Below are 13,084 nucleotides of genomic sequence, written 5' to 3' on the forward strand. Positions count from 1 at the left end.
TTCATGCTGTCTGAGGAGTGCAGCAGACGCCTCACCTCCGATTTTCAACGGAGAATTGATGCATGTCTCACCCATGATGGAGTACCTTGGGATTATCCTATCAAACATGAATTTGTCATTTTTGCCAAATCCTCTTTGAGCAGAATTTTTTTTCTTCCTCAAATAACACTCTTGAGTACAAATTCTCAGTTTGGTCTTCTGAGATGCAAGAACTATCAAAGCACCTTCCTGCTCAGCCATCACTATAAACAGCGACACACACTATAGGGATTCAAGGGACTGTGGGTCAGTGTGTCCACAAACCCATTTGTATAAAATCCTCTTCTTATCTAGCCCTGTTTTCAGCTTTGCAATAAATCACAGCCCTTCTTAAGCAAAACAAAGCAGCATCCTTCTCTCTCCAAAAAATAAGTAAATACAAACTTCGAAGCTTACTTTGGTGTAGTGGGGATTTCATTTCTAAAGATTGGTTCAGCAGAAAACTCATAACATTAATATGGATCAAAGTCCAAGGCTTTGTTTTCCAAATTGACTGAGATTAATGAAGGATGCGGATTTTCTCATTAATTATTTGCGGAAGAGTGGTTTTACTTATTAAATATGTTACTGTCAAAATATGGTTTGGGAATTCATCCATGTAGATATTTCTGATATGACTGTAACTGTTTAGAAGTTGCAAGTAACTAAACCTTTCTAGAGTGGATACAACTGTGTAGAAAGTGTTTTAAATCGCTGAGGATCAGAAACAAACAAAAGCTAAAGATAAGCAAAAACACAAGGGAGGCATCAGGCAGTAATGGCAGAGAGAACTGTTTGCAATCCTGCTGTTCGTCTTTTGTTGAAGAACAATTGTTAAAGGGGCAGACAGCTCAGCCATGGCCATTTCTAGTGCATCTTGACAGATAAATTGATGTATTCTAGCACAATCAAAGTTTGTGATTTTGTTTTTAAGATTAAAATATCAGGGCTGTCAAAAGACTTTTAATCTTGTGATTTATTTATTATTTTTTGTAATTAACAGCGTAATAACCAGTTACATTTTAAAATAGTGTTTATGTAATACACACAGACACTATATATAGAGGTTAAATCAAATTCTCAATCTGCTTCCATTCAGTTCAGTTTATACTGCATTTACCTACTGCATTGTTTGCTTTAATAATAGTAATTGTATTAAAATTAATGATCATGTTAAATTATGCCCAGTACAATATGAACTGATGGGGGCTGTGTGTGTACAAAATACAAAAAAGGAAGGGAAACACTATTTCTAGCTATGCTAAATGCTCATTAAGAAAACTGTTGCAGAAATTTTCTTTTAGCCGATAGTTCATCTTCAGGCCTACAACAGGGCCTACAATATGGATATGAGAGAAACATAAAAGGCCATCGTATTCTTATAAAGAGGTTCTCTGAACTTTTCTGGCTTATACATCAAGCCGAATTGTCATAAAGAGATCTAGAGGATAAATGTATTCAATGAGTTATTAAATGAAGTATACTGTAATTACTGGAGAAAACAGAGTGCCATTTCAGACACTGCTTACATGACCTTTAAACAGCTCTACAAAACATCTGACATTTCCTGCTTTCCTTTTTAAATAGTCCACATAGAAAAAAAAATATTGAGAGAGCGTGCATTTTTCATTTACCTTACGACTTTAGTGGGCCATCAGTATCTCACAAATTAAAAGGCCATACAGACCTATTCAAAATCCCTGGACCCCCAAGCTTTTAGGTCCTTGAGCTGTAGTGGGCAGTGGCAGAGAGCTTGATGAATGGGGTAAGAGTACCCTGATCAATACTAACCTGAATTACACACACAGAACAGAGAGAGAGAAGAATTGGTACGGGATGGTAAATATGAGCTTAACAGATGGAAGCATCTGTGTTTGTTTGAATGAGCTTCTCTTGAGAGTCTTACAACATGGTATATGCCTGTGCTGTAATGACACATTAAATCTGTTGTAAGACAATGTCTGCGGGAGCATTTCCCTTTTACAAGGCAAAAAGTAGATATTGTTAGTCATTAAAATCCCATCAGCCAAAATCACAGTATTCAGTTTTCTAGAAATGCTGTTCGCTTTTTGCTGCTAGTATGCAGTGTATGGAGTCATTCTCTGAACTATTAAGATTAATTAACTATTAACTATTAATTATCTTTTTAAAGTTCATCAAACAGATTAAGTTCATACTGTAGATAAAACTTAGACATGGCTATGAAAATAAATTAAGGCCTTGAAATGAAGTTAAAAGGCTAAAATGAAATGAAATGATCAAACAGTCTAGAATGTATGTATTTTATGTATTAATACCTTGGTTTGTAGGTTGTTATATTAAGACTTTCACTGCTTTCACAAGGACTGGACTTATTGAGTCAAAAATAGTTTGTGTTTTCTCTAGCAGTGCTTTTATATTTTAGTTTCAAAAACATGTTTGCATAATTATTAGGGTAATTTGTCACATGTATTTCAAAAGTTTTAATTAACAATTCATGATTTTTTTTCTGAATAGTTTTTTTTTTAATCTATTTTTATTGAATGATAATGGTGAAAATGTTTCAGCTTTTTTGAAGTCAAGATTTTACAGTGTGTGTCTATTAACATGCCCTGATAAATATTCACTGGCGTAAAAAAATAAATGTGACAACTATCCCCCTTTATATTTAATTATTTCTTTCTTTATTTGATATCAGTTTTTCTATTCTAAATCTACAAAGTAACAAAATATTGTCAGTTGCTGATATAAACTGACAACGCTTAACTGAAAATATATCTGCATGTTCAGTGCATGACATCTGTGCCACAATCCGGCACTATTCTATTCTCCTGGCAAGGGCGATGATGGTACAGAAATATCAGGAGGGACAAGTCCTGCAGTTTTATGTCATTCCATTTGCACCTAAATCCTGAATTCAAAGGTCACATCAATAAGTCTTTCTTTCAATCACATGCACCATTAATCATTCAAACTCACGTCCGTCATCACAGAGGACTAATGTGCGGTCTATAGATCTGTTCTGCCTTGAGGGTCACCCTTCACTTTAAAAAGTGTCATTGATTCCTCTGCTTTCACACTGAAATTCTGTGAATATGTGACATCCTGTCTCAGTCTGCATTTATATATTTAAAAAATCAAGGTGACAAATTATTTAAACACATTTATGTGTAATAAAATGATTTGTGATTAAGTGGAAACAATAACAGACAATCATCTGAGGAAAAATAGCAATATCACAAGAGAATGGTTATCTGCAGGTAATCACAAGAGTGCTGATATTCAGAAAAACAGCATGATTGACACTTTGATATTGTCCATCAAGTTTAATAAACAACTTTAACCTGTTTAATCATCACTTTATTTGTTTTTGTTCTACCAACACAAAGTTTTAAAAATGCCTCAGCGGAATCATGCAACACGCAGTAGTGATGTTTCATTCCTGAATGAATCAGCATGTTTAGACTAATTAGTTGAATAAATGATTCAATGACTCACTCAAAGACACACTTGTTTAGTTCCTGAATGAATCCACTTGTTTGCATGAATTGGCTGAATAAGTGACTCAATGACTCACTTATAAAAAGAGTGACTTGTTGCCACGTATTTGGCGTAAATACTGTATGCAACCTGCATTCCTAAAAATAAAGGTTCCCCAAAGAACCTTTCATCTGAACAGGTCTTAAAAGAACCACTTTTTTCTTAGTGTGAAAAATATTTTAATAATCTAAAGGACCTTTTTCCACTCTAAAAAATACATTTTGTTCAATGGAAAGGTTCCACGGATGTTAGAGGTTCTTTATGGAACCACTAATGCCAATAAAGAACCTTTGTTTTTTTTTTCACAGTCTGTGAAAAATCTCAACCACAAATGGATTGTGCAAACTATCAATAAAAACAATTTAATAACATCTGTCTGTATGAAAACTATGGAGTGATTTTAATAAATAAATCATCAGCATCATATTCATATGACAGTTGCTATGGTTCTCCTGAGCTGTAGACCATCACCAAACAAACTAATGTGGCCATATAACTTATAATGATATCCAGATTGTTGTATTATGTATTTTTTAATGCTTACTTTAACTGTACTTTGCAGTAATGCGTTTACCAAAATATATATTCTTTAAAAAACAAGAAGCCTTTTTGAGCAAATGTTAAATGAAAGATGTTTTGTACTCTGGTTTTGAAATGAAAGACATTTCTTATTAGGTGCAGAACAACCTCTGGTAATGTCTTCCTCAAAAGAAACATTTATAAGGGGAACAAAAATAGTGCATAATTATGTGTTCTTCAGCAAACTAGACTTTAACTATGAAAGCCTTTCCTAAGACTGCAAGCACAGGAGGGATTTGCACCATGTAACGCCTTCCTATTCTATTAATTTCTGTTTTTAACATTCCTACATTTGCATAACCAATGTCCAAGTGTCGTTATGCTTTTATGACCCTTTTAACAAAAGGACCAGCCTCTTCAAAGCAAACAACATAGAGCGGAGCTTAATTATTATCTTCAACCATTCAGATATTTGCGTTACAGTACAGTTCTCGCTGTGTTATGTTATGAATTATGAATACGACTGAATTATTATGTTGGCCTAACTCACTTTTAAAAGGTTGAGTTTCCACCTTTGAGAATTTGAGAAAAGGTTAAATCATTACATTGGACGGGTTGATGAAAATAATTATGATCCTTTTTTTTCCTTCTTATTTCAGAAGACCACTGGGGACTTTGCAAGGCATCAGAGGGTAAGTGTGGAGAGAAAGATATTCAATGTTTTTTAATTCATGCAAAATTAAATCCATTTATCCAATTTGATTTATTATTTGCCTATTTAAGTACCTTTTTTTTCGTTACTGCATATATAAAGAAAATAATTGATAAAAAAAATCTAATCCAATGTGATGGTGGTGGAAAAAGAAAAGAATTTGAAGTTTCAATGTTGCAGCCTAACAAAAGCATCACATTGCCTTGTGTTGAAAGGTCAGTGAGAAGAATCTTTATCATTATCAAATCTTCATTGCAAAGTAGTGTTTTTGTTTAGTCCTTCAACAATAACAATGTTTATGCAAAAGGCAGCATACAGTGTAACAGAACAGCATCTCAATCTATTTAATTGCTGATTTTGCTTCATAGAGAAATCGTGGTCTCTAAGTAGCTGTCCAGGGTGCTAAATCAGTGCAAAGACATCGCTCAATACTAAAGCTCACCTCCTCTCCGTCTTAACAACCATTTTAGATGCCTCTGTATATGAGAAACGTACATAAAGGCAGTCGGGGGAAAAATACCCCCATAGTCTGGCCCCTACCCATGCCAGTCACACTTAAAGGAACACCTCTCACCAAACAAGTGTCATAAGTGGCCCACGCTAGAGAAAACAATTGCAGCCTGTGTCTGGTAACAAATAGAGAGGAAGTGTAAATACACCGCACTGTGCATGAAATCAATGGAGTCCACAGCTTTTTCTAAGACCTGCTAATGCACTCAGCCTCATAAAGGATCTTTATTAGACCCAGACTGGGGCACTTTGTCAGCTCTTGATAATGTCTCAGAGACACAGATGACTGCTGGTAAAGAGCAGGGCCTAGATGAAGAGTGAAATGGGAAAATTACTGGCTGTCCCCAAAAGCAAATTATGAAAGCTGGATATTTCACATAGGCTAGTTTCACAGCAAGCACACTTCTGTTCAAAAGGGCTGCATTTGTTTGGTCAAATACAGTAAAAACAGTAAAATTGCAAATTATTATTCCAATTTAAAATAAGTGTTTTCTATTCTACTATATTTAAAAATGTTGTTTATTTTTGTGATGGAAAAGCGGAATTTTCAGCAGCTAGCCTTCATTGTCACAGATCCTTCAGAAATTATTCTAATATGCCGATTTGGTGCTAAAGTAACATTTATTATTATTATTATCAATTTTAAAAACAGTTGTGCTGCTTAATATTTTTTGTAGAAACCATGATTATTTTCTACAGATTTTTCATAATTCTTTGATTAGTAGAAAAATCAAAAGAACAGCATTTATTTGAAACAATAAAGACATTTATAAGGTTACAAAATATATATGTCAGTTTTGATCACTTTTAATGCTTTCTTGCTTAATAAAAGTATTTATTTCTTTTGAAAAAGCAGTTTAAAAATGTGCTATCAGTCAGATGAAACAACAATTTTAATTAAAATAATATTTTTAATATACCATGTAAACGCTTGTGATGCATAATACTTTTTAATGAAGTGTGTGTAAACTGTTCTTAGCACTAAGGACAGACTGTATTCTGTTTCTGTGAGAACGTGGCCACACACATAGTTAGACCTTCCCAGTCCATGATGAAAATGGATGAATTCAAGGTCCTGAGTTCCAATCCACAGAAAGGCTTTTGTAGTTAAAAGGCCATACCATTATAGTACGGCATGGCCTTTTTCAAAAGCATTTGGCAGAAAGTGGATTAAGTTATAGATTTGTGGAAAATGTCACAGCATAAATATTTGCATTTTAATGCAGTACAGTGCAATCAGTGTTGACTTTTCTCAATGAGTTTTTCATTCCAGCACTACAGCTGGAGCGAGCGGAAACTGTTGCCACAATTCATGCGCTTCTCAATAAGGGCTTATGTGTTTAGCATAGCTGAATGATTAGCATGCAAAACGAAATGAATTGCTTTCATTGATTGAGTTTCACACTGTCATTAACAGCAATGAAGACAGACAAGAGGCCATGGATGACTTGGCTCATTGTGGCGGAAAGCCTTGACGTTAAAACATATATCTCATGGGATCTCACTTAACCTTTTTGTTTTGCAGTTTAAACGTGATAGATGACTGCATTAAATGAAAGTGAAACATTCTATTATCCTCGACAGTTGTGGAGTACCTTAGGTTTCAGGCCTTTTCTTTTATGTGTAGTGGAATTTGATTGTTAAAGAACAATTGGTCTCTGTCATTTACTGGTATTATGTGTTGTAGAATTTTGTTATTTTTTAATTAATGGCATTAATCGCCATCTCTGAAACTTTTTTTTTGGCTCAAACTTTTTAGACCGTGTCCTTTTTTTGGAGAATGCATGAGGTAGTCCCTTTGTTGTTTTTTTCTTGGGGTCAGTCCTCAGAGATCTTTTGTAGGAAGTTTGGAGGCCATTATGTCACCTGGACAAAAGGGGAAAGATGCCATTTTAATTAAAGTTGGCAGATTTACCATCCACATAGGGTTTAAAACATCACCCGTCTGTGCAGATCGAGGCCGAAGTACCAGCGATAAAAATGATTTATGCTAGCCAGGGCAGTGGAGAGATTTCTCTATGGGACTGGCAGAGGAATTAGCACAGGCATTGGAAGGCTGAACTGTAATGAGGAGGAATGACATTAGATTCAAACCTTTAAAAACGATGCAGGGCCAAACAATCAGGTACTGCCTCCTAAACCTAATAAAAAATATTAATAAATGTTTCAATACGAATACAATACTAAGTCAATAGATTACTGAAGTGGCTGAATGAATCAGTATTTTGGAATGAATCATTTGAGTGAATAATTTAATGACTCACTCCTTAAAACAGTCACTTGTTTAATTTCTGAATGAATCAATGGGCGTGTTCAACTTGAAGCGACGTTGCGCAGACCGATCTGTGTATGATATCAAAACATTTTTTTTTTAAATTGGTAGAATGAAATTATTCGCTTCTACGATGCATCGCGATGCAGACGAGGACGATTCGCTATCGGTTCAGTAATGGACCATAACCGATTATAATGTACCGACGCTTTTCTGACGTCATTTATCATTTTGTCGCGGTAGCATACAATGGCAGAGGGAGGTGAGACGCGAGTGTGAGTAATTTAAAATGCTCTAACTTCTTTAAAGCAACACTTTGTCTTTTTTGCGGTTTTTGCTCTCGGGGTCCCCCTACAGTTGGGAAACAGTATTGTCTTCTAATACTGTCGTAAAACCTGTCATGGTTACACCAGGGGATACACGTACATTTGTTGACAAGCCGATACCGTCTTGAGTTCTCACGTCTTGGGCAGACTGACAGCGTTGCGTGTGAAATGTCTTCATCCCAGGTACATTGGCAAATATTTCAGCATGTCATATGAATATAATTTCATGGGTTTTATTTTTTTTCAAACGTCAAAAGATTGCGTAGCTCACGTTTACAAGACAGCGTCATTATAGTAGATTGCCTACTGTTTTACATAACGGATATGCTAATTCAAATTCAATGTTTGTGTGGTAGGTAATAGCCATTTATTGTCAATATTACAATATAAAGCTACCATAGATGCATCTGCAAATTTGAAAATCGATTTGCATTATAGCCAAAGGCGAGACACTTTCACCAGAAAAAATAAATAAACAAACATGACTATCAGCCTGCAGACATTAGGATAGTTATTCTGAAAGATTATTTATTATAACCATCGTAAACTAGCATGTTAGTGTTTATCGTTACTAGCGACCAGATTGATAATTCGCTACTCGACTAGCATTACTTGATTCATGAAGATAAATGGATGGCCAGATAGATTCCGTAACATGGCCAGGCCATGTTATTCAGCCTTTTACATTTCGCGCGGTAGTCAGCTCCCTGACTCCCTGACTTCGCGCGCGTGCACTCTCACCGTCTTCAAACTGTCTTGCTCTCCCTCAAATGTTGATCCTCGTCTGGACTTTTAATTAGTCACTCTCCCTTTTTCTTCTTTCAGTCTCCTCTGACAAAACCTTTGCCTTCTTCCTTTTAGTTGTTACTTCGGCCAAGACCACAACATACAGGCGGGTATCAAACGCTAGTTGGATTCTCACGTCAGATTCTGAGGAAGTGGGGGAAGTGACGTATGCCGTAAAGCAGTCGAATTTTGTAGTTTTTTTTGTGCTCGGGTTCCTACCCGAAACCCGAAGTTACATAGTGCCAGTAAAAGCGATACAGACACTGTCAGGCTATGGCAGACGTGTCATTCAACCTATTGTAAGTCGATGTACCATCTCAAGGGTCTTGGAAATATATTATGAAGGTTGAAAAACGACATAGTGTTGCTTTAAAAGCCTACATCTGTGCACATTTCGGCTTTTATGAACAACCTGTGTGGGCTCATGTCACGCACAAATAGAATATTCAGAAGGTAATACCACTAACTTGATAAATCACGTTAGCCTTTTTCCCCCCGAGCCGTTAACGCCTGGCAGAGTCTGAGTGCTGTAGATGAGCTCCAACGTCACCCGAATCCGCAGCCAAAAAACAAATCATCCACCCGCCCCAATAATTTTCTCTGATTTAAGTATCTGCATCCGATGGTCAAATTACAATTATTCTGTGTTGTTACACCTTCAACAGCGGACTCGGCGACGGTTGATGCGTACATCTCTTGGGTTTCATTATACACTGATGAATGAGCGCTGCTTTTAAATGAACATTTCTTTAAAACAAAATTGATTTGACAGAATTTAATTTTCTTAATGGCATAAACAGGCTTTATTCCCTTGAAACCTAAACTCGAATGTCATTGTTTCTGTCACTGCGACTTCCCGAACAGACGAACACGCACAAATGCGCAAACGCACGCACACATCACTTTTGAATTAAAAGTGAACATTGAGGATGCAGTGCATCGTAATGCATCGTGATATCGATGTTGAACCGAATCGATGACATGATTATCGTAATCGAACCGAACCGTGAGACCAGTGTAGGTTCACACCCCTATTATTGAGTGATTCAAATGACTCTCTCATAAAGACAGTCACTACGGGCATAACGATTTTAGCAACAGAAAGAGTCACCCGAAAAAGGTGCAAGCGGTGCAAAAAAGGTGCAATGTTTATTGCACCCTTACCACTAATACACATAATATACTTTTTTATTGTGGACTTTTGATACTTTTGATCACATTTGATACTCTAATTTAAGCTCAAAAAGATGTCAATTTATGTACAGAGCAGAGGGCATGAATAAATGTGTTTTTATTTAATAAATTGTTCTAAATTAATACATTAAACTGAGAGCTTCTGATTATAGAGGAATGACAATTCAATTAATATTTTAGATATATTGTTGCACAGTACACTGTAAAATATTTTCACTGCTAAATAAAATTATAATAGTACTGTAGTTCCAAGATATACTTTTTAAAATTCAATGAAACAATTATAACTCATCTAGTAAAAATCATTATCTTTGTGGCTGTAGGATCTGCAGCTCTCTGTTATAACAGAGACAGCCTAAATCCCTTAATTATAATCCTGATCTTCCAATTGCACATTCCTAGTAGACTTTCAGCTAAAACTAGTAAAAGAAGCTAAATATATTTTGTGTAAAGGAAGAGTAAAAAAACACTTGGACTGGTTCCCTTAAGGACACATCTTCACATGTTTGCAGAGAAAGTGTACTAAGGAAAATGAGAGCTTGCTTTGTTGATATTACCACTTTGACCTCAGTACAGTTATGAGTCAAAGACTCGCTCTCATAGCGCTCAGCTGTTGGTAATGGTTTCAGAAGCTCAGTTTCTATGCTTAGCTGGTTTTGAGGAAGAAGGGCACATGTTTGAAGCATTTATGTGTGCAAAGGGTATGCAGAGACTCCAGGCACCAGATGCTGGAGACATGAAAGCAGGACCTTCAAAAACATTACACTCCCTTTGTTTCTCAACCTCAAACAGCTCATTCTGCTGAGAGTCCCTCTGTCTCAAGAAACTGAGCTGAATTGATTCTCTGAAAAGATAATCATATTATTCTTCTCCCCCATGGAGAGACAAGGCAATTGCTTCTCTGGCGTGGTGTTGTCTGTCAGCACTGGAATTTTTAATTAGCACATGGAAGCTAATATGTTATGCCTCCTCACGGCACAGTTGAGAAGGCCAGTCGAGAACTGTTCATGTAACCATTTGGAGCGTCAATACTGTCTCCACACAAGTTTGTTTCTAAAGCAAGCAGAGGAGGGAGAGTTAAAAAAAAATTATCTGTTTGTAAATAGAGGGTGGGCAGTGGGTTACTAGGTCAACAATGGTGAGCACTTCACATTGTGGTGAACAGCGCATTCCAGGGCCAAGTTTATGGCCGGCCGGCACTGTCCTTAACAGTGGACAAAGGTTTGCTACATTTAAGATTGGGTCTTGGTGGACGAAATTAAACAAACTGTCCAACACCATCAGATAAAGATGATTGGACAACAGCCTGACACCTCTTAGAGGGCATGAAGACCACTTCTGGTACCAAGCCCAGGAAGGATATGACTTCTCATTGGTCCACATACAGTTTCTGCCCTTCATCCCATCTAGAGACGAATTCCTAAGGTTGGCTTGTGACTGCCATACAAATTCCTTAGGATCTCAGCAGCAGTGGGTGAAACAAAGAGAGACCACAATGATACATCCAAATCCATTCATAACTATGTTTGGAAACCTTAAAACTGTAAACTACACACATCCATACTTATTCAGAGAAATACGTATTCTTGGTAGCAGCTATTTGTATTGCAACATCTTACACACATTTAGCTGTTGATGTACAAAATAATGAATGCATGACAGTTTAATCTTTTCCCACCTTGTTTGGACTCTATTTGTTTAGAATATTGCCAATGGTATTCTGGTGGTGGTTTGGAAAGTGAGAAATGCATTGGTAAACCTTTAAAGACGTTTTAAAGACTTCTAATGGTTTGCTTTATGCAAATAAGTTGCACAAAGAAAAGCTGGGTTGGCCACATTGTGTGTGTTCCTTCTAATGCCAGCAGCCAATCACAGCAGTGAAATAGGGAAGCACCAAATTGCAACCTCCTCCTCATCTGAAAGGGATAAATGTATCCTTTCAACAGACAGTCTCAGGCCTGCGAAGGTGAGACATAACAGATACACAGTTCTGACTCTTGTTCGTCTTGACAGAGGGACAACAACAGATTCTATGATCTTTGTCTACAGCTTGTGAGGCAGCAACAGATTATTCCATGTTCTGAGCCTCCAGTCTATGAGGAAAGAGACATGAACAAACACTACGTTCAGAGTTTTCGTCCAGTGAGACTGTAACGACAACAGCACACGCGGGATGTGCCAGAGAGACAAAAGTGGATTGTCCAAGTTCTGAGTGTCTGGCCCAGAGAGACATAAGACACACAGAGACATTTGCAACAAGGTTAAGTTCAGGTGAGCAAACCTTCACTTCAAGACCTGCATGTTCCAGATTAAGGACCTCCTGCACCTACTTCAGGGCCTCATTTGCGTGTTTCAGATTTTAGGACCCTTGGGTCTTTGAACTTCGTGTTCAAGGCTGTTGAAACGGATACCGGCTCCTTTCCTGAATGCATTGTCACCCAGCACAACCAGTGGAAGACGTCAGTATCATCGGACTGCTAACTCGACCACGTGGAATGTAAAAATCACTTAACCAAACCTCTTTCCAGAGACCTTGGCATTGTTGTATATTATCAGTATATGATTTTACATTAGAGGTAATACAGCTGGTGCTAATTAATAACAAATAATCTTTCTTTTATTTTTTTAATGCATAATAAGGTTCTTCACCTTATTAGTTTCAGAGAAGATAAACAATTTATCGTTCCATATGATAACGTAACTCTTTCATAGCCACACTTAACTTAATCGCTTGTATTTGATGCATCTTATGCACTTTATTCCTTTATCATTCATGGTATTCATATAGTAGTTGTGTTAGTTATTCTATATTTTTATTTTATTACACTTGTGTCTTCATTGTGCTGGTAATACAGAAGAGGCTCTACAAGTTAGCAATCTCACCAATCTTTACACTTTACAACTTTACATCTTTACAGCTCCCTACACTTTACAGTAATTCTAAATGATTCAACAGCCTCATGTGGGGAGTTTTCTCATACTGCCAAGGTAAAAGACCTTGACTGGTGCCCTGAACTAAGAGAGGGGGAGGTGGTCATCTGATGTACTCATAATCACACCTCAAAGGTGCTTTGTATAATATTTAGGGAGATCTGTTGACAGAAATGCAATATCATAAACATAACTATTTTTTCAGTGGTGTATAAAGAGACCTTACCGCTTCACTAAAGATAGGTGCTAAGTCTATTTTCAACGGACGCCGCGTCCAAGCCGCACCGTAATACAAAA

The 13,084-nt window shown here is 36.8% G+C and overlaps 1 protein-coding gene across 1 annotated transcript in view; it reads left to right on the forward strand.

Moving 5' to 3' along the window:
* Positions 1 to 13,084, forward strand: part of tnr (tenascin R (restrictin, janusin)) — a 254,509-nt gene that overhangs the window by 134,745 nt on the left and 106,680 nt on the right. The window contains exon 3 of the mRNA XM_077231834.1: positions 4,716 to 4,748. The gene's annotated coding sequence lies outside the window, so the exon portion shown is untranslated. The remainder of the gene's footprint in view (positions 1 to 4,715; positions 4,749 to 13,084) is intronic.

This window comes from Siphateles boraxobius, unplaced genomic scaffold, assembly GCF_051911475.1.
Source record: "Siphateles boraxobius isolate OS27281-9 unplaced genomic scaffold, OSU_SipBor_1 1, whole genome shotgun sequence".
Lineage (NCBI taxonomy): Eukaryota > Metazoa > Chordata > Actinopteri > Cypriniformes > Leuciscidae > Siphateles > Siphateles boraxobius.